Source organism: Dendrobates tinctorius, unplaced genomic scaffold (assembly GCF_039654945.1).
Source record: "Dendrobates tinctorius isolate UK_male_01 unplaced genomic scaffold, ASM3965494v1 ptg000054l, whole genome shotgun sequence".
NCBI classification, from domain to species: Eukaryota; Metazoa; Chordata; class Amphibia; order Anura; family Dendrobatidae; genus Dendrobates; species Dendrobates tinctorius.
Genome location: NW_027361722.1, coordinates 16,451,570 through 16,472,736, shown reverse-complemented (window position 1 = coordinate 16,472,736; position 21,167 = coordinate 16,451,570). Strand labels below are relative to the sequence as shown.

At 48.9% G+C, this 21,167-nt stretch overlaps 1 protein-coding gene and 1 long non-coding RNA gene across 3 annotated transcripts in view; one reads left to right on the top strand and one right to left on the bottom strand.

Annotated features, from left to right (window-relative positions):
• Positions 1-21,167, bottom strand: part of LOC141091518 (cell surface glycoprotein CD200 receptor 1-like) — a 72,301-nt gene that overhangs the window by 31,901 nt on the left and 19,233 nt on the right. The window lies entirely within an intron of this gene.
• The window catches only part of LOC141091521 (uncharacterized), a 69,029-nt gene continuing 60,225 nt past the window's right edge, over positions 12,364-21,167 (top strand). The window contains exon 1 of one of the 2 annotated variants that reach the window (XR_012232535.1): positions 12,364-12,540. This is a non-coding gene — a long non-coding RNA (uncharacterized lncRNA). The remainder of the gene's footprint in view (positions 12,541-21,167) is intronic. The other variant, XR_012232534.1, reaches the window with a different exon arrangement.

Below are 21,167 nucleotides of genomic sequence, written 5' to 3'. Positions count from 1 at the left end.
AATACATGGTAAGGCTACAACTGAGGAGCAGGGGCCTGATCACAAGAGCTGACAATCTGAGGAGACAGCAATGCTGAATAACAGTCTACACTGCGTCACTAGATCCTTATACAGGGGTATAATGAGGCCTCACTGTACAGGAGAGAGCGGAGCGAGGAGCAGGGGCCTGATCACAAGAGCTGACAATCTGAGGAGACAGCAATGCTGAATAACAGTCTACACTGCGTCACTAGATCCTTATACAGGGGTATAATGAGGCCTCACTGTACAGGAGAGACCGGAGCGAGGAGCAGGGGCCTGATCACAAGAGCTGACAATCTGAGGAGACAGCAATGCTGAATAACAGTCTACACTGCGTCACTAGATCCTTATACAGGGGTATAATGAGGCCTCACTGTACAGGAGAGACCGGAGCGAGGAGCAGAGGCCTGATCACAAGAGCTGACAATCTGAGGAGACAGCAATGCTGAATAACAGTCTACACTGCGTCACTAGATCCTTATACAGGGGTATAATGAGGCCTCACTGTACAGGAGAGAGCGGAGCGAGGAGCAGGGGCCTGATCACAAGAGCTGACAATCTGAGGAGACAGCAATGCTGAATAACAGTCTACACTGCGTCACTAGATCCTTATACAGGGGTATAATGAGGCCTCACTGTACAGGAGAGCCCGGAGCGAGGAGCAGGGGCCTGATCACAAGAGCTGACAATCTGAGGACACAGCAATGCTGAATAACAGTCTACACTGCGTCACTAGATCCTTATACAGGGGTATAATGAGACCTCACTGTACAGGAGAGACCGGAGCGAGGAGCAGAGGTCTGATCACAAGAGCTGACAATCTGAGGACACAGCAATGCTGAATAACAGTCTACACTGCGTCACTAGATCCTTATACAGGGGTATAATGAGGCCTCACTGTACAGGAGAGACCGGAGCGAGGAGCAGAGGCCTGATCACAAGAGCTGACAATCTGAGGAGACAGCAATGCTGAATAACAGTCTACACTGCGTCACTAGATCCTTATACAGGGGTATAATGAGGCCTCACTGTACAGGAGAGACCGGAGCGAGGAGTAGGGGCCTGATCACAAGAGCTGACAATCTGAGGAGACAGCAATGCTGAATAACAGTCTACACTGCGTCACTAGAGCCTTATACAGGGGTATAATGAGGCCTCACTGTACAGGAGAGACCGGAGCGAGGAGCACGGGCCTGATCACAAGAGCTGCCAATCTGAGGAAACAGCAATGCTGAATAACAGTCTACACTGCGTCACTAGATCCTTATACAAGGGTATAATGAGGCCTCACTGTACAGGAGAGACCGGAGCGAGGAGCAGGGGCCTGATCACAAGAGCTGACAATCTGAGGAGACAGCAATGCTGAATAACAGACTACACTGCGTCACTAGATCCTTATACAGGGGTATAATGAGGCCTCACTGTACAGGAGAGACCGGAGCGAGGAGCAGGGGCCTGATCACAAGAGCTGACAATCTGAGGAGACAGCAATGCTGAATAACAGTCTACACTGCATCACTAGATCCTTATACAGGGGTATAATGAGGCCTCACTGTACAGAAGAGACTGGAGCGAGGAGCAGGGGCCTGATCACAAGAGCTGACAATCTGAGGAGACAGCAATGCTGAATAACAGTCTACACTGCGTCACTAGATCCTTATACAGGGGTATAATGAGGCCTCACTGTACAGGAGAGACCGGAGCGAGGAGCAGGGGCCTGATCACAAGAGCTGACAATCTGAGGAGACAGCAATGCTGAATAACAGTCTACACTGTGTCACTAGATCCTTATACAGGGGTATAATGAGGCCTCACTGTACAGGAGAGACCGGAGCGAGGAGCAGGGGCCTGATCACAAGAGCTGACAATCTGAGGAGACAGCAATGCTGAATAACAGTCTACACTGCGTCACTAGATCCTTATACAGGGGTATAATGAGGCCTCACTGTACAGGAGAGACCGGAGCGAGGAGCAGGGGCCTGATCACAAGAGCTGACAATCTGAGGAGACAGCAATGCTGAATAACAGTCTACACTGCGTCACTAGATCCTTATACAGGAGTATAATGAGGCCTCACTGTACAGGAGAGACCGGAGCGAGGAGCAGGGGCCTGATCACAAGAGCTGACAATCTGAGGAGACAGCAATGCTGAATAACAGTCTACACTGCGTCACTAGATCCTTATACAGGGGTATAATGAGGCCTCACTGTACAGGAGAGACCGGAGCAAGGAGCAGAGGCCTGATCACAAGAGCTGACAATCTGAGGACACAGCAATGCTGAATAACAGTCTACACTGCGTCACTAGATCCTTATACAGGAGTATAATGAGGCCTCACTGTACAGGAGAGACCGGAGCGAGGAGCAGAGGTCTGATCACAAGAGCTGACAATCTGAGGACACAGCAATGCTGAATAACAGTCTACACTGCGTCACTAGATCCTTATACAGGGGTATAATGAGGCCTCACTGTACAGGAGAGACCGGAGCGAGGAGCAGGGGCCTGATCACAAGAGCTGACAATCTGAGGAGACAGCAATGCTGAATAACAGTCTACACTGCGTCACTAGAGCCTTATACAGGAGTATAATGAGGCCTCACTGTACAGGAGAGACCGGAGCAAGGAGCAGAGGCCTTATCACAAGAGCTGCCAATCTGAGGAAACAGCAATGCTGAATAACTGTCTACACTGCGTCACTAGATCCTTATACAAGGGTATAATGAGGCCTCACTGTACAGGAGAGACCGGAGCGAGGAGCAGGGGCCTGATCACAAGAGCTGACAATCTGAGGAGACAGCAATGCTGAATAACAGTCTACACTGTGTCACTAGATCCTTATACAGGGGTATAATGAGGCCTCACTGTACAGAAGAGACTGGAGCGAGGAGCAGGGGCCTGATCACAAGAGCTGACAATCTGAGGAGACAGCAATGCTGAATAACAGTCTACACTGCGTCACTAGATCCTTATACAGGGGTATAATGAGGCCTCACTGTACAGGAGAGACCGGAGCGAGGAGCAGGGGCCTGATCACAAGAGCTGACAATCTGAGGAGACAGCAATGCTGAATAACAGTCTACACTGTGTCACTAGATCCTTATACAGGGGTATAATGAGGCCTCACTGTACAGGAGAGACCGGAGCGAGGAGCAGAGGCCTGATCACAAGAGCTGACAATCTGAGGAGACAGCAATGCTGAATAACAGTCTACACTGCGTCACTAGATCCTTATACAGGGGTATAATGAGGCCTCACTGTACAGGAGAGACCGGAGCGAGGAGCAGGGGCCTGATCACAAGAGCTGACAATCTGAGGAGACAGCAATGCTGAATAACAGTCTACACTGCGTCACTAGATCCTTATACAGGGGTATAATGAGGCCTCACTGTACAGGAGAGAGCGGAGCGAGGAGCAGGGGCCTGATCACAAGAGCTGACAATCTGAGGACACAGCAATGCTGAATAACAGTCTACACTGCGTCACTAGATCCTTATACAGGGGTATAATGAGGCCTCACTGTACAGGAGAGACCAGAGCGAGGAGCAGAGGCCTGATCACAAGAGCTGACAATCTGAGGAGACAGCAATGCTGAATAACAGTCTACACTGCGTCACTAGATCCTTATACAGGGGTATAATGAGGCCTCACTGTACAGGAGAGACCGGGGCGAGGAGCCGGGGCCTGATCACAAGAGCTGACAATCTGAGGAGACAGCAATGCTGAATAACAGTCTACACTGCGTCACTAGATCCTTATACAAGGGTATAATGAGGCCTCACTGTACAGGAGAGACCGGAGCGAGGAGCAGAGGCCTGATCACAAGAGCTGACAATCTGAGGAGACAGCAATGCTGAATAACAGTCTACACTGCGTCACTAGATCCTTATACAGGGGTATAATGAGGCCTCACTGTACAGGAGAGACCGGAGCGAGGAGCAGGGGCCTGATCACAAGAGCTGACAATCTGAGGAAACAGCAATGCTGAATAACAGTCTACACTGTGTCACTAGATCCTTATACAGGGGTATAATGAGGCCTCACTGTACAGGAGAGAGCGGAGCGAGGAGCAGGGGCCTGATCACAAGAGCTGACAATCTGAGGAGACAGCAATGCTGAATAACAGTCTACACTGCGTCACTAGATCCTTATACAGGGGTATAATGAGGCCTCATTGTACAGGAGAGACCGGAGCGAGGAGCCGGGGCCTGATCACAAGAGCTGACAATCTGAGGAGACAGCAATGCTGAATAACAGTCTACACTGTGTCACTAGATCCTTATACAGGGGTATAATGAGGCCTCACTGTACAGGAGAGACCGGAGCGAGGAGCCGGGGCCTGATCACAAGAGCTGACAATCTGAGGAAGCAGCAATGCTGAATAACAGTCTACACTGTGTCACTAGATCCTTATACAGGGGTATAATGAGGCCTCACTGTACAGGAGAGACCAGAGCGAGGAGCAGAGGCCTGATCACAAGAGCTGACAATCTGAGGAGACAGCAATGCTGAATAACAGTCTACACTGCGTCACTAGATCCTTATACAGGGGTATAATGAGGCCTCACTGTACAGGAGAGACCGGAGCAAGGAGCAGGGGCCTGATCACAAGAGCTGACAATCTGAGGAAGCAGCAATGCTGAATAACAGTCTACACTGCGTCACTAGATCCTTATACAGGGGTATAATGAGGCCTCACTGTACAGGAGAGACCGGAGCGAGGAGCAGGGGCCTGATCACAAGAGCTGACAATCTGAGGAGACAGCAATGCTGAATAACAGTCTACACTGCGTCACTAGATCCTTATACAGGGGTATAATGAGGCCTCACTGTACAGGAGAGACCGGAGCAAGGAGCAGGGGCCTGATCACAAGAGCTGACAATCTGAGGAAGCAGCAATGCTGAATAACAGTCTACACTGTGTCACTAGATCCTTATACAGGGGTATAATGAGGCCTCACTGTACAGGAGAGACCAGAGCGAGGAGCAGAGGCCTGATCACAAGAGCTGACAATCTGAGGAGACAGCAATGCTGAATAACAGTCTACACTGCGTCACTAGATCCTTATACAGGGGTATAATGAGGCCTCACTGTACAGGAGAGACCGGAGCGAGGAGCCGGGGCCTGATCACAAGAGCTGACAATCTGAGGACACAGCAATGCTGAATAACAGTCTACACTGTGTCACTAGATCCTTATACAGGGGTATAATGAGGCCTCACTGTACAGGAGAGACCAGAGCGAGGAGCAGAGGCCTGATCACAAGAGCTGACAATCTGAGGAAGCAGCAATGCTGAATAACAGTCTACACTGTGTCACTAGATCCTTATACAGGGGTATAATGAGGCCTCACTGTACAGGAGAGACCGGAGCGAGGAGCCGGGGCCTGATCACAAGAGCTGACAATCTGAGGAGACAGCAATGCTGAATAACAGTCTACACTGCGTCACTAGATCCTTATACAGGGGTATAATGAGGCCTCACTGTACAGGAGAGACCGGAGCGAGGAGCAGAGGCCTGATCACAAGAGCTGACAATCTGAGGAGACAGCAATGCTGAATAACAGTCTACACTGCGTCACTAGATCCTTATACAGGGGTATAATGAGGCCTCACTGTACAGGAGAGACCGGAGCGAGGAGCAGGGGCCTGACCACAAGAGCTGACAATCTGAGGAAACAGCAATGCTGAATAACAGTCTACACTGCGTCACTAGATCCTTATACAGGGGTATAATGAGGCCTCACTGTACAGGAGAGACCGGAGCGAGGAGCAGGGGCCTGATCACAAGAGCTGACAATCTGAGGAGACAGCAATGCTGAATAACAGTCTACACTGCGTCACTAGATCCTTATACAGGAGTATAATGAGGCCTCACTGTACAGGAGAGCCCGGAGCGAGGAGCAGAGGCCTGATCACAAGAGCTGACAATCTGAGGAAACAGCAATGCTGAATAACAGTCTACACTGCGTCACTAGATCCTTATACAGGGGTATAATGAGGCCTCACTGTACAGGAGAGACCGGAGCGAGGAGCAGGGGCCTGATCACAAGAGCTGACAATCTGAGGAAACAGCAATGCTGAATAACAGTCTACACTGCGTCACTAGATCCTTATACAGGGGTATAATGAGGCCTCACTGTACAGGAGAGACTGGAGCGAGGAGCAGGGGCCTGATCACAAGAGCTGACAATCTGAGGAGACAGCAATGCTGAATAACAGTCTACACTGCGTCACTAGATCCTTATACAGGAGTATAATGAGGCCTCACTGTACAGGAGAGACCGGAGCGAGGAGCAGGGGCCTGATCACAAGAGCTGACAATCTGAGGAGACAGCAATGCTGAATAACAGTCTACACTGCGTCACTAGATCCTTATACAGGGGTATAATGAGGCCTCACTGTACAGGAGAGACCAGAGCGAGGAGCAGAGGCCTGATCACAAGAGCTGACAATCTGAGGAGACAGCAATGCTGAATAACAGTCTACACTGCGTCACTAGATCCTTATACAGGGGTATAATGAGGCCTCACTGTACAGGAGAGACCGGAGCGAGGAGCAGGGGCCTGATCACAAGAGCTGACAATCTGAGGAGACAGCAATGCTGAATAACAGTCTACACTGCGTCACTAGATCCTTATACAGGGGTATAATGAGGCCTCACTGTACAGGAGAGACCGGAGCGAGGAGCAGGGGCCTGATCACAAGAGCTGACAATCTGAGGAGACAGCAATGCTGAATAACAGTCTACACTGCGTCACTAGATCCTTATACAGGGGTATAATGAGGCCTCACTGTACAAGAGAGACCGGAGCGAGGAGCAGGGGCCTGATCACAAGAGCTGACAATCTGAGGAGACAGCAATGCTGAATAACAGTCTTCACAGCGTCACTAGATCCTTATACAGGGGTATAATGAGGCCTCACTGTACAGGAGAGACCGGAGCGAGGAGCAGGGGCCTGATCACAAGAGCTGACAATCTGAGGACACAGCAATGCTGAATAACAGTCTACACTGCGTCACTAGATCCTTATACAGGGGTATAATGAGGCCTCACTGTACAGTAGAGACCGGAGCGAGGAGCAGGGGCCTGATCACAAGAGCTGACAATCTGAGGACACAGCAATGCTGAATAACAGTCTACACTGCGTCACTAGATCCTTATACAGGGGTATAATGAGGCCTCACTGTACAGGAGAGACCAGAGCGAGGAGCAGGGGCCAGATCACAAGAGCTGACAATCTGAGGAAACAGCAATGCTGAATAACAGTCTACACTGCGTCACTAGATCCTTATACAGGGGTATAATGAGGCCTCACTGTACAAGAGAGACCGGAGCGAGGAGCAGGGGCCTGATCACAAGAGCTGACAATCTGAGGAGACAGCAATGCTGAATAACAGTCTTCACAGCGTCACTAGATCCTTATACAGGGGTATAATGAGGCCTCACTGTACAGGAGAGACCGGAGCGAGGAGCAGGGGCCTGATCACAAGAGCTGACAATCTGAGGACACAGCAATGCTGAATAACAGTCTACACTGCGTCACTAGATCCTTATACAGGGGTATAATGAGGCCTCACTGTACAGTAGAGACCGGAGCGAGGAGCAGGGGCCTGATCACAAGAGCTGACAATCTGAGGACACAGCAATGCTGAATAACAGTCTACACTGCGTCACTAGATCCTTATACAGGGGTATAATGAGGCCTCACTGTACAGGAGAGACCAGAGCGAGGAGCCGGGGCCTGATCACAAGAGCTGACAATCTGAGGAGACAGCAATGCTGAATAACAGTCTTCACAGCGTCACTAGATCCTTATACAGGGGTATAATGAGGCCTCACTGTACAGGAGAGACCGGAGCGAGGAGCAGGGGCCAGATCACAAGAGCTGACAATCTGAGGAAACAGCAATGCTGAATAACAGTCTACACTGCGTCACTAGATCCTTATACAGGGGTATAATGAGACCTCACTGTACAGGAGAGACCGGAGCGAGGAGCAGGGGCCAGATCACAAGAGCTGACAATCTGAGGAAACAGCAATGCTGAATAACAGTCTACACTGCGTCACTAGATCCTTATACAGGGGTATAATGAGGCCTCACTGTACAGGAGAGACCAGAGCGAGGAGCCGGGGCCTGATCACAAGAGCTGACAATCTGAGGAGACAGCAATGCTGAATAACAGTCTTCACAGCGTCACTAGATCCTTATACAGGGGTATAATGAGGCCTCACTGTACAGGAGAGACCGGAGCGAGGAGCAGGGGCCAGATCACAAGAGCTGACAATCTGAGGAGACAGCAATGCTGAATAACAGTCTACACTGCGTCACTAGATCCTTATACAGGGGTATAATGAGACCTCACTGTACAGGAGAGACCGGAGCGAGGAGCAGGGGCCAGATCACAAGAGCTGACAATCTGAGGAGACAGCAATGCTGAATAACAGTCTACACTGCGTCACTAGATCCTTATACAGGGGTATAATGAGGCCTCACTGTACAGTAGAGACCGGAGCGAGGAGCAGGGGCCTGATCACAAGAGCTGACAATCTGAGGACACAGCAATGCTGAATAACAGTCTACACTGCGTCACTAGATCCTTATACAGGGGTATAATGAGGCCTCACTGTACAGGAGAGACCAGAGCGAGGAGCAGGGGCCAGATCACAAGAGCTGACAATCTGAGGAAACAGCAATGCTGAATAACAGTCTACACTGCGTCACTAGATCCTTATACAGGGGTATAATGAGGCCTCACTGTACAAGAGAGACCGGAGCGAGGAGCAGGGGCCTGATCACAAGAGCTGACAATCTGAGGAGACAGCAATGCTGAATAACAGTCTTCACAGCGTCACTAGATCCTTATACAGGGGTATAATGAGGCCTCACTGTACAGGAGAGACCGGAGCGAGGAGCAGGGGCCTGATCACAAGAGCTGACAATCTGAGGACACAGCAATGCTGAATAACAGTCTACACTGCGTCACTAGATCCTTATACAGGGGTATAATGAGGCCTCACTGTACAGTAGAGACCGGAGCGAGGAGCAGGGGCCTGATCACAAGAGCTGACAATCTGAGGACACAGCAATGCTGAATAACAGTCTACACTGCGTCACTAGATCCTTATACAGGGGTATAATGAGGCCTCACTGTACAGGAGAGACCAGAGCGAGGAGCCGGGGCCTGATCACAAGAGCTGACAATCTGAGGAGACAGCAATGCTGAATAACAGTCTTCACAGCGTCACTAGATCCTTATACAGGGGTATAATGAGGCCTCACTGTACAGGAGAGACCGGAGCGAGGAGCAGGGGCCAGATCACAAGAGCTGACAATCTGAGGAAACAGCAATGCTGAATAACAGTCTACACTGCGTCACTAGATCCTTATACAGGGGTATAATGAGACCTCACTGTACAGGAGAGACCGGAGCGAGGAGCAGGGGCCAGATCACAAGAGCTGACAATCTGAGGAAACAGCAATGCTGAATAACAGTCTACACTGCGTCACTAGATCCTTATACAGGGGTATAATGAGGCCTCACTGTACAGGAGAGACCAGAGCGAGGAGCCGGGGCCTGATCACAAGAGCTGACAATCTGAGGAGACAGCAATGCTGAATAACAGTCTTCACTGTGTCACTAGATCCTTATACAGGGGTATAATGAGGCCTCACTGTACAAGAGAGACCGGAGCGAGGAGCAGAGGCCTGATCACAAGAGCTGACAATCTGAGGAGACAGCAATGCTGAATAACAGTCTACACTGCGTCACTAGATCCTTATACAGGGGTATAATGAGGCCTCACTGTACAGGAGAGACCGGAGCGAGGAGCAGGGGCCAGATCACAAGAGCTGACAATCTGAGGAGACAGCAATGCTGAATAACAGTCTTCACAGCGTCACTAGATCCTTATACAGGGGTATAATGAGGCCTCACTGTACAGTAGAGACCGGAGCGAGGAGCAGGGGCCTGATCACAAGAGCTGACAATCTGAGGACACAGCAATGCTGAATAACAGTCTACACTGCGTCACTAGATCCTTATACAGGGGTATAATGAGGCCTCACTGTACAGGAGAGACCAGAGCGAGGAGCCGGGGCCTGATCACAAGAGCTGACAATCTGAGGAGACAGCAATGCTGAATAACAGTCTTCACAGCGTCACTAGATCCTTATACAGGGGTATAATGAGGCCTCACTGTACAGGAGAGACCGGAGCGAGGAGCAGGGGCCAGATCACAAGAGCTGACAATCTGAGGAAACAGCAATGCTGAATAACAGTCTACACTGCGTCACTAGATCCTTATACAGGGGTATAATGAGACCTCACTGTACAGGAGAGACCGGAGCGAGGAGCAGGGGCCAGATCACAAGAGCTGACAATCTGAGGAAACAGCAATGCTGAATAACAGTCTACACTGCGTCACTAGATCCTTATACAGGGGTATAATGAGGCCTCACTGTACAGGAGAGACCAGAGCGAGGAGCCGGGGCCTGATCACAAGAGCTGACAATCTGAGGAGACAGCAATGCTGAATAACAGTCTTCACTGTGTCACTAGATCCTTATACAGGGGTATAATGAGGCCTCACTGTACAAGAGAGACCGGAGCGAGGAGCAGAGGCCTGATCACAAGAGCTGACAATCTGAGGAGACAGCAATGCTGAATAACAGTCTACACTGCGTCACTAGATCCTTATACAGGGGTATAATGAGGCCTCACTGTACAGGAGAGACCGGAGCGAGGAGCAGGGGCCAGATCACAAGAGCTGACAATCTGAGGAGACAGCAATGCTGAATAACAGTCTACACTGCGTCACTAGATCCTTATACAGGGGTATAATGAGGCCTCACTGTACAGGAGAGACCGGAGCGAGGAGCAGGGGCCAGATCACAAGAGCTGACAATCTGAGGAGACAGCAATGCTGAATAACAGTCTACACTGCGTCACTAGATCCTTATACAGGGGTATAATGAGACCTCACTGTACAGGAGAGACCGGAGCGAGGAGCAGGGGCCTGATCACAAGAGCTGACAATCTGAGGAGACAGCAATGCTGAATAACAGTCTACACTGCGTCACTAGATCCTTATACAGGGGTATAATGAGGCCTCACTGTACAGTAGAGACCGGAGCGAGGAGCAGGGGCCTGATCACAAGAGCTGACAATCTGAGGAGACAGCAATGCTGAATAACAGTCTACACTGCGTCACTAGATCCTTATACAGGGGTATAATGAGGCCTCACTCTACAGGAGAGACCGGAGCGAGGAGCAGGGGCCAGATCACAAGAGCTGACAATCTGAGGAGACAGCAATGCTGAATAACAGTCTTCACAGCGTCACTAGATCCTTATACAGGGGTATAATGAGGCCTCACTGTACAGGAGAGACCGGAGCGAGGAGCAGGGGCCAGATCACAAGAGCTGACAATCTGAGGAGACAGCAATGCTGAATAACAGTCTACACTGCGTCACTAGATCCTTATACAGGGGTATAATGAGGCCTCACTGTACAGGAGAGACCGGAGCGAGGAGCAGGGGCCAGATCACAAGAGCTGACAATCTGAGGAGACAGCAATGCTGAATAACAGTCTACACTGTGTCACTAGATCCTTATACAGGGGTATAATGAGGCCTCACTGTACAGGAGAGACCGGAGCGAGGAGCAGGGGCCAGATCACAAGAGCTGACAATCTGAGGAGACAGCAATGCTGAATAACAGTCTACACTGCGTCACTAGATCCTTATACAGGGGTATAATGAGACCTCACTGTACAGGAGAGACCGGAGCGAGGAGCAGGGGCCTGATCACAAGAGCTGACAATCTGAGGAGACAGCAATGCTGAATAACAGTCTACACTGCGTCACTAGATCCTTATACAGGGGTATAATGAGGCCTCACTGTACAGTAGAGACCGGAGCGAGGAGCAGGGGCCTGATCACAAGAGCTGACAATCTGAGGAGACAGCAATGCTGAATAACAGTCTACACTGCGTCACTAGATCCTTATACAGGGGTATAATGAGACCTCACTGTACAGGAGAGACCGGAGCGAGGAGCAGGGGCCAGATCACAAGAGCTGACAATCTGAGGAGACAGCAATGCTGAATAACAGTCTACACTGCGTCACTAGATCCTTATACAGGGGTATAATGAGGCCTCACTGTACAGGAGAGACCGAGAATGATGACTGTGGTAAACGGATTTCTATTTAAGAAAAGAGCCGGCTCTTTATGGTGAACGGAGCCGAATGAGCCGGTTCACCAAAAAGAGCCGAACTTCCCATCACTACGCCGACCGCACACACCACACTGCTGCTGCCGGCGCTGTCCAGGTGGGGGCGGGACTGGGGCGGAGGCAACTTGCAGCATCTGTCCCAGCAGCGCGGCTATCACACCCAGTGCAATCAATCAACCTAAACTGGGACGGTGTCCTCTCAGGAATGTACTATGGCGTGTGAGGTATTTCTTTACTCGGCAGCACAAGCATGTGTCCTGCAGAACCGCTGCAGTATGGCGTGTACGTATACACGGCGCTGTGCCCCCTGACGTGGGCGCCTCTGTGGCAGAGCTTCCCTGCTGCACTGTGCACATGCCTGCACTACGCCATAGTGCTGACCGTGGAGCGCGCCTTGCTCAGGGGGCCCGTCCGTCACATGACGCAGGCGGAATTCCCGCCCCGGTCGGGCGGCTTTTCTCTCTCCCACAGGCCGGTCCCCTCAGTCAGCTCCCTCATTCCCGCCAACAACGCTTAGGCCTCTTTCACACATCAGTTTTTTGCCGTCAGGCGCGATCCGGCTTTTTTTTGCAAAACTGGATCCGGCGGATCCAGTTTTTCCCCATTGACTTGCATTAGCGCCGGATCGCGTCGGATGGCCATGCGTTTCATCCGTTTTTTGCCGGATCCGGCTACTTGTCTCATTCCGGCGTCTGGAAAAAACGGCTACTGTAACGTTTTTTGTCTCCGGCGAAAAAGCCGGAAGCGCCGGATCCGACGCTTCCGGCTTTTTGCCACAATGAAAGTCTATGGGCGCCGGAATGCGCCGGATCCAGAAAAAGACGGATCCAGCCACCGGATCCGTTTTTTTAAGTCTACGCATGCTCAGATCCAATTGGCCAGCCCCCAGGAAACAGATATAACCTGCTAGACGGATCCGGCAGAAAACCGGATCCGTTTCTACAGTTCTCCAAAATTTATGCCGGATCCGTTTTTTCTAAAAATAGCCGGATCCTGCCTGACGGCAAAAAACTGAGTGAAAGTAGCCTTAGGGTTTTATTTTTCTTCAATGGACACACAGTGCTGCTGTTAACTCCCTCACTGCTGGACCATCTAGTCCAAGTCCATGCAGAGGACTTTGTGAGGAAAAAAGTTGCAGATCCCTTTCAGGAATCGCGTCAGACAGCTAGGAAAAGGTTACATTTGTCTTAAGGCGACTTATATTTAGCAATGTTTGGTGTTTTCAGCTCAACATTCAGGATTATATTGGTGTATTCGGGTTTTCCAGGTCTTCTTAGCAGGGAGCATCAATGGTTGAGTATTTGTAATATTTTTCCATAAAATGAAAGGCGCCTGAATGTTACCTGGATCTCTCTAGGGCATAAGTGAGTTGTAGTAAGGCCACGTTCACACCATCAGTATTTGGTCAGTTTTTTACCTCAATAAATTATAAGCCAAAACCAGGAGTGGAACAATCAGAGGAAAGGTGTAATAGACACCCGTCGCCACTCCTGTATTTATCACCACTCCTGGTTTTGGCTTACAGATGCTGAGGTAAAATACTGACCAAATACTGAACATGTGAACATGGCCTAAGACAAGGCTGGAAATCCATATCAAAACCTGCATGTGTTAGACTATGTTCACACATTGAGTATTTGGTCATATTTTACCTCAGTATTTTTAAGCCAAAGCCAGGAGTGGGTGATAAATGCAGAATTGGTGACGGGTTTCTATTATATTTTTCCGCTGACGGTCCACTCCTGGTTTGGGCTTACAATTATTAATGAGGTAAAATACTGACCAAAACACATATGGCCTTATACTTTCATGTGGATTTTGATTCAGATTTACCTCAGAATTCAATCCTGCTACACGGAAAGGTGAAAAATCCACCACAGAACCTGACATGCTGCCAACCTCAAAATCCTCAACACTTATCAATTTCCGCAACACACGATGAGCTTTTGCAAATGGCAGCATTTCTGCCCTCTGTGAACTTCCATCCCTTTGGAGTTATTTCCATTCTCATCTCTACCTTTCATGGCTGGAATGGAAATAGCTCATCCAGTTGCCCACCTGTGGAGATGGGAGTGGGACCTATGGAAGCGGGACCTATGGAAGCATCCAGAGCGGCTTGTCACTGTGCTGTTTCCTTCACTCCCATTCATTTCTATGGATGTTATGGGGAAAAAAAGTGTACCTCTTGGCTGTGTCTGGAGCTCCTTGCCCTGTGGCTGGCACCCAGATGGAGTTAGGCTAGGTAGTGCACATTCTCTCCGTACGTCTATCCCACAGTATACATCACAAGCTTTTCCCAACGTATACTGTAACGTTGCCACAGGCGTCTGTTCACCAGGCGATGGCTGAAAGTGTGTTCTTTCAGCCTCTGTCTGGCCAGTATGCGGCTGGATACCGTTTAACTGTATAGGAAAGAGCATCAGGGTACGTGCACACGCTGCAGAATGCTCTGCGGATTTGGCCGTGCAGATTTTGTAAAATCCGCAGGTAAATCTGCAGGTCAAAAGACCTGCGGTTTTACCTGCGGACTGGCCTGCGGTTCTGCCCTGCGGTTTTTCATCTCCACAATGGAGGAGATGGCAAACCGCAGCGGAATCCGCAGAAAGAATTGACATGTCAATTCTTTCTGCGGTTTCAAAACCACGCGGAAAAATCTGCACCGTCTGCACTGCGGTTTTTTATTCCCATAGGGAATAATGGTACTGTACACCGCAGCAAAAACCGCAGCGTGTGCACACAGCCTCCAAGTGTGTTTTTCTATCCAGAGGACTACTGCAAAGAAACATGCTATGTGATATACATTTGTTTACAATGGTGGAGGGATGCCCCGGCATCCATCTTGACAGTGCGCACTGTCGGACACATAATTTCCGTAGTGTATACCGCCGACAGTGAGCAAAGACATAGTGTGGACCGAGCCTTATTCATAACCCAGCCATGAAAGATTGATATGGGAATAACTCATAGTTTATTATTTAATGATTCCACTCCAATATCCATATCAAAAATCACTTTTAGGTCTCGTGCACACAACCGTTTAAGGCTATGTGCACACACTGCAGATTCACCTGCGGGTTTTTTCCCGCGGAACCGCAGGTAAAGTGACCTGCGGTTTTGCTGCGGATTAGCCTGCGGTTTCACACCTCTGCTATGTTAAAGGTGTGAAACCGCAGCAGAATCCGCAGAAATAATTGACATGCTGCGGAAAAAACCGCAGCGTGAGCACTGCGGTTTTGAAAACCCATAGGCTAACATGGTAAAGTACCAGGTCTGCGGAACTGCTGCGGTTCTGCAGGGCCAAAACCGCAGCGGAACCGCAGCAAAAACTGCAGCGTGTGCACATAGCCTAAAATGGACGAGTGCTGTCCTTCGTTTTGACGCATAGTACTGGTAACATGTTATTCTATGAGACTGTGCACATATCCAATTTTGATCTGTGTGTCTGATCAAAATCGTCCATTCAAATCTATGGGCCCGTGGAAAACATTGGACCACATACAAATGGCATCCGAGTACGGTTTGATTTTCATGGACTGACTAGATGGAGGAGGTGGAGAGTCTTTTCTTTTTTTCTCTCCACATCTGAGAAAATCGGATCCCACGCTGATCAAACTCTGATCATAGGCTGATTGGCATAATTGGACCGTTTTTCTTGGATGGAGATCAAACGGTCGTGTGCACTTATCCTAAGGGTAACTTCACAGGTTGTTTTTTTACATGCATTTTAAAGCGGATCTGCTTTAAAGTGCACCTGTCACCTGTTTTGGCCTGTTTTACCCAAGTTTCGAAAATAATTTGTACTTTCTGTTTTTTTTCTGTCACATTATTAAAAATTATTATTAAAAAAGCCATTAGGTCTTCATCCAGCATCATCAAGCTAATACATACATATATATAGAGAACTGCAAGAAGATGAAAGTCTAGAAATGTAGAAATAATAACAGCAAAGTTAATAGCAGACTAAAAATTAGATCTCTGATGCTTCTGGATTATCAACGACCAAAGGGGCGGCAAATTTTTCGACCGCCCCGGGCGCCACAAACAGTAGCTACGCCACTGCACTAGTACCATAATGCTGGTCTCTACGACCTGACATACTGAACCCTGCTACAACTACACAATCTCACTTTCTACTGAATCTTTATCTTCCCTATGGCCCTGATCAGCCTCCATTAGTTGAGCTGCCATCCAGTCTCTACCATCTTCATTGCTCTGGCTGATCTTTTTCTGCATTAATATTATTAGTTAGTATTGTGTGGTCCACCTCACCATTAGGCTAAGTTCACACGTACCGGAACTCTCGCGGAAATTACCGCTAGAATTCCGGAATTCCATTCCGCGGCAAAATCGCATTTTAAATTCCCGCAATTTTCCCACGGAAAAACTAGCATTTTGCAAGCGTAATTAGCTTGCAAAATGCTAGCGTTTTCCAAGCGATCTGTAGCATCGCTTGGAGAACTGATTGACAGGTTGGTCACACTCGTCAAACATAGTGTTTGACAAGTGTGACCAACTTTTTACTACTGATGCCGCCTATGCAGCATCAGTAGTAAAAGATAAAATGTAAAAAAAAATAAAAAATGGTGTTATTCTTACCTTCCGGCGTCCTGCGCAGCCGTTCCCAGTAATCCTTTGCGAAAATGCCCGCGATGACGTTCGTTCTCGCGGGATCGCGACGTCTCATGGTAATTCGCGATGACCGCGAGACTTCGCGATCCCGCAAGAACGGACGCCATCGCGGGCATTTTCGCAAAGGATTACTGTGAACGAGAGCGTTGAGAGAGGCGGGAAGGCTACGTGGGACGTCGGAAGGTGAGAATAACAATATTTTTTATTTTAAATTCTATTTTTTACAGGGATATGGTACCCAAAGCCCGGAGGACAGTCTCCTCTCCTCCGGACCGTGGGTACCATCCGCAAATGTTCTGCTTACTTTCCGCATGGTGTGCACAGCCACATGCGGGAAGTAAGCAGAACAATGCATTCCTATGGGTGCGGGAGCGCCGCGATTCCGCAAAATTAATGAGCATGCTGTGGTTTTTACAGCGAAGCGATTCCGCCGCGGTAAAAACCACAGCATTGCGGAATCCCATAGGAATGCATGGGATGCTTATTTTTCGCGGCAAAATCGCGCGGTTAAAACCGCCGCGGAAACGCGAAAAAAATGCAACGTGTGAACTCAGCCTTATTCTACATAATGAACAGCATGGCTGCCTGGCTTTTCATCTTCTGTCTAGTAACATACGTCTTTGCTTCTGGGTGCTGCTACACACAATGTCCTTATTAGTGATGGGCAGTCCGGCTCTTTTTGGTGATCTGGCTCACTCGGCTCCTCTCCTTTTTGGCTCAAAAAGCGGCTCTTCTTGCAAAAAGTGCTACTTTCCCCACTTTTATCACTCCAGACTCTTAACTATAAAGCCTGGGCCTCATTATACAGCTGTACAGGGGTCTAGTGAAGGCTTTTTAGCCATTTTCTCAGAGTGTAAGCTCCTGGGATAAGGCCCTCACTCCTGTCCGTATTGCTGATTTGTGTTATCCTCTAATATCTGATATTTGTCCATGTGCTCTACATTAGTCACTGCTGTGACATCTGCCAGCAATGACTATTCTAAGGCTATGTGCACACGTTGCGGATTTGCTGCGGATCCACAAGTGATTTACAGTACAATGCTATTCTATGGGGGAAAAAAAACGCTGTGTACATGCTGCGGAAAAATCCAAGCGGAAACGCAGCAGTTTATTTTCTGCAGCATGTCAATACTTTGTGCGGATTCCGCAGCGATTTTACACCTATTCCATTATAGGTATCCGCAGGTGTAAAAACACAGGCCAAATCCGCACTAAATCCACAATAAATCTGCATAAAAACCACACGGATTTAGACCTGCGGATTCTGCCAAGAGATGCAGATTCCACAGAGAAAATTCCACACAGCAATCCACAACATGTGCAGATACCCTTATAAGTAAATCCTTGGAGACATGTTCCAGGTTCTTACAGAGTAACTCTGATATCTGCACCATACATGCAGTGGCGTAACTACCGGGGTAGCAGCCGAAGCGGTTGCTTTGGGGCCCGGCCCATATAGGGGCCCGGGTCCCCGGCTCCGATCGGCGCTACCCGGTAGTGCAATTAACAGTGCGGGCTGGGCCGGGTGGCAGAGCATCGCCGTTGTTGCTGCTCCACGGCCTAGCGTGCAGCAGAGTGATGAGGCCATCATGCTGCGACCTCCTCACACTGCTGCTGGCGACACAGAGCAGAAGAGGCGGGGACAAGGCGGCCGGCGGGAAGATTGGTGAGCAGCAGCGCTCCAATGAGGAGCCGGACTCAGAGCTGAGCTGCTGAAGATTGGAGAACTGTCATTTGCTGTGCATAAGGTACAGGGCATGAATCCATGGTGTTAGTCCATGTGTATGAAAGTGTGTGTGTGTAAGTGTGGTGTGTGTGTTTGTGTGACTGTGTATATGAGTGTGTGTATGAGTAAGTGTGTGTGTGTGTAAGTGAGTGTGTGTGTGTGTATGAGTATGTGTAAGTGAGTGTGTATGTGTGTGTGTGTTCAGACGGGCAGTGTGGAGGGAGGACATTATAGAGACTAGGGGCAGTATGTGGGGGACATTATGGAGATAAACATTTTGGAGAGGGACGGTGTAGGTGGGATATTATGGGATGGAGAGGTATGTTTTGGAGAGGGGTGGTGTATGGGGTATATTATAGGGAGAGTCAGCGAAGGGGATATTATGGAGATGGGTGGTGTAGGCAGGATATTATGGAGAAGGACATTTATCATGGGGAGGGGCGGCATGTGTGGGGGTATATTATGGAGAAGGGTGGTGTGGGAGCGATATTATGGAGAGAGACAGTCTAGGGGGATTTTTTCTGTAGGAAGCACATTGAAGGGCAATTATTACAACATGGTAGATATTTATACTTTGTTGGCAGTATAATGATTTTACAACGGCGCAAAATACCCCTGGCCACGATGAGAGCCACGCACGTTGTTTATAAAAGCTCGGCGTCCATGCCGCCGCACGCGGCTCTCATTGTGGCCAGGAGTATTTTGCGCCGTTGTAAAATCATAAGCGCACAGCAAAAGGGCGAAGCCTCCTGATGTACCCTAATATGATAGTGTAGGGCGAAACGCGTTGAGACAACATTGCTGAGATGTGACAGAGCTTAATATCACAGCTTACCATCTCAGGCACATTGTGGACATATTAATCCCATTATGAGTACGGGGATGAGGCAAAATTGCCGGGATGTGCTAGAGCCTTAAGTTTATGGCTCAGTATACTGGCAGATTATATTAATGTTACTCCCATGTGAATAAAGGGAGAGCATGTGCATGTGAGAGGTGACATCTACGGACTGAGTGAGATAAATCATTCGGTCACTGGCTGGCATCTATTTCAATTGGGCAAAGGAGCCTTTGTGTAGTCAACGGATGACACTGTATTAGGGAGATTCCGTTATTCTATTGGGGACAATGTGCAATAGCATTAGCACTTTAGTCTACAGATATTGGAGTGTAAAATTGGCTATTAATGATTGGGAATGATGCAATGGTATATCCATATATAGTATATCCATAAATGCAACAATTGTTAAACACTTCCCTTAAAAAAGGATGCCTAGTGAGAGTTTCCCTCATTAAAGGGTGTCTTGGAGTCCATGAATACAATGTTATATAATTATATTATTAGTGTCCTTTATGACCCCCTCTTGTGATAGGGGTTGATTGGACAGACTGCACACAAGCACGGTGGATGATTTGATATATTGTTTATTAACAATTTATTAAAAGTTTTATTATTTTTCCACCACAGTCAGTGATTTTTGCAATTTCGGTAATTGGTTGGATTTGTATCTGGTGTAAGGGTGCCAATTCAGTGATATCTCTAATACTGACTACATCTCATAAGTAGTGAGGTTCCTGTATTGTCCGCTGTCTGATGATAAAGGTAGCAACAACTCCCAGTATCTTCTTACCATCGTTAAGGACATACTGGGAGCTACATGTTCATGTCATACAAGTGTATCATGGGGCTGATCTAACACTGAAATTGACCACTGTAATAAGCGTGGTGCTGCATTCATCTACTGATGGTGGTCCTGTTGCTGCATTCATCTACTGACGGTGGTTTTGTCGTTGCATTCATCTACTGATGGTGGCTGTGTCCCTGCATTCATCTACTGATGGTGGTTTTGGCCCTGCATTCATCTACTGATGGTGGTTTTGGCCCTGCATTCATCTACTGATGGTGGTTCTGGCCCTGCATTCATCTACTGATGGTGGTTCTGTCGTTGCATTCATCTACTGATGGTGGTTCTGTCGTTGCATTCATCTACTGATGGTGGTTCTGGCCCTGCATTCATCTACTGATGGTGGTTCTGGCCCTGCATTCATCTACTGATGGTGGTTCTGGCCCTGCATTCATCTACTGATGGTGGTTCTGGCCCTGCATTCATCTACTGATGGTGGTTCTGGCCCTGCATTCATCTACTGATGGTGGTTCTGGCCCTGCATTCATCTACTGATGGTGGTTCTGGCCCTGCATTCATCTACTGATGGTGGTTCTGGCCCTGCATTCATCTACTGATGGTGGTTCTGGCCCTGCATTCATCTACTGATGGTGGTTCTGGCCCTGCATTCATCTACTGATGGTGGTTCTGGCCCTGCATTCATCTACTGATGGTGGTTATGACCCTGCATTCATCTACTGATGGTGGTTCTGGCCCTGCATTCATCTACTGATGGTGGTTCTGGCCCTGCATTCATCCACTGATGGTGGTTCTGGCCCTGCATTCATCTACTGATGGTGGTTCTGGCCCTGCATTCATCTACTGATGGTGGTTCTGGCCCTGCATTCATCTACTGATGGTGGTTCTGGCCCTGCATTCATCTACTGATG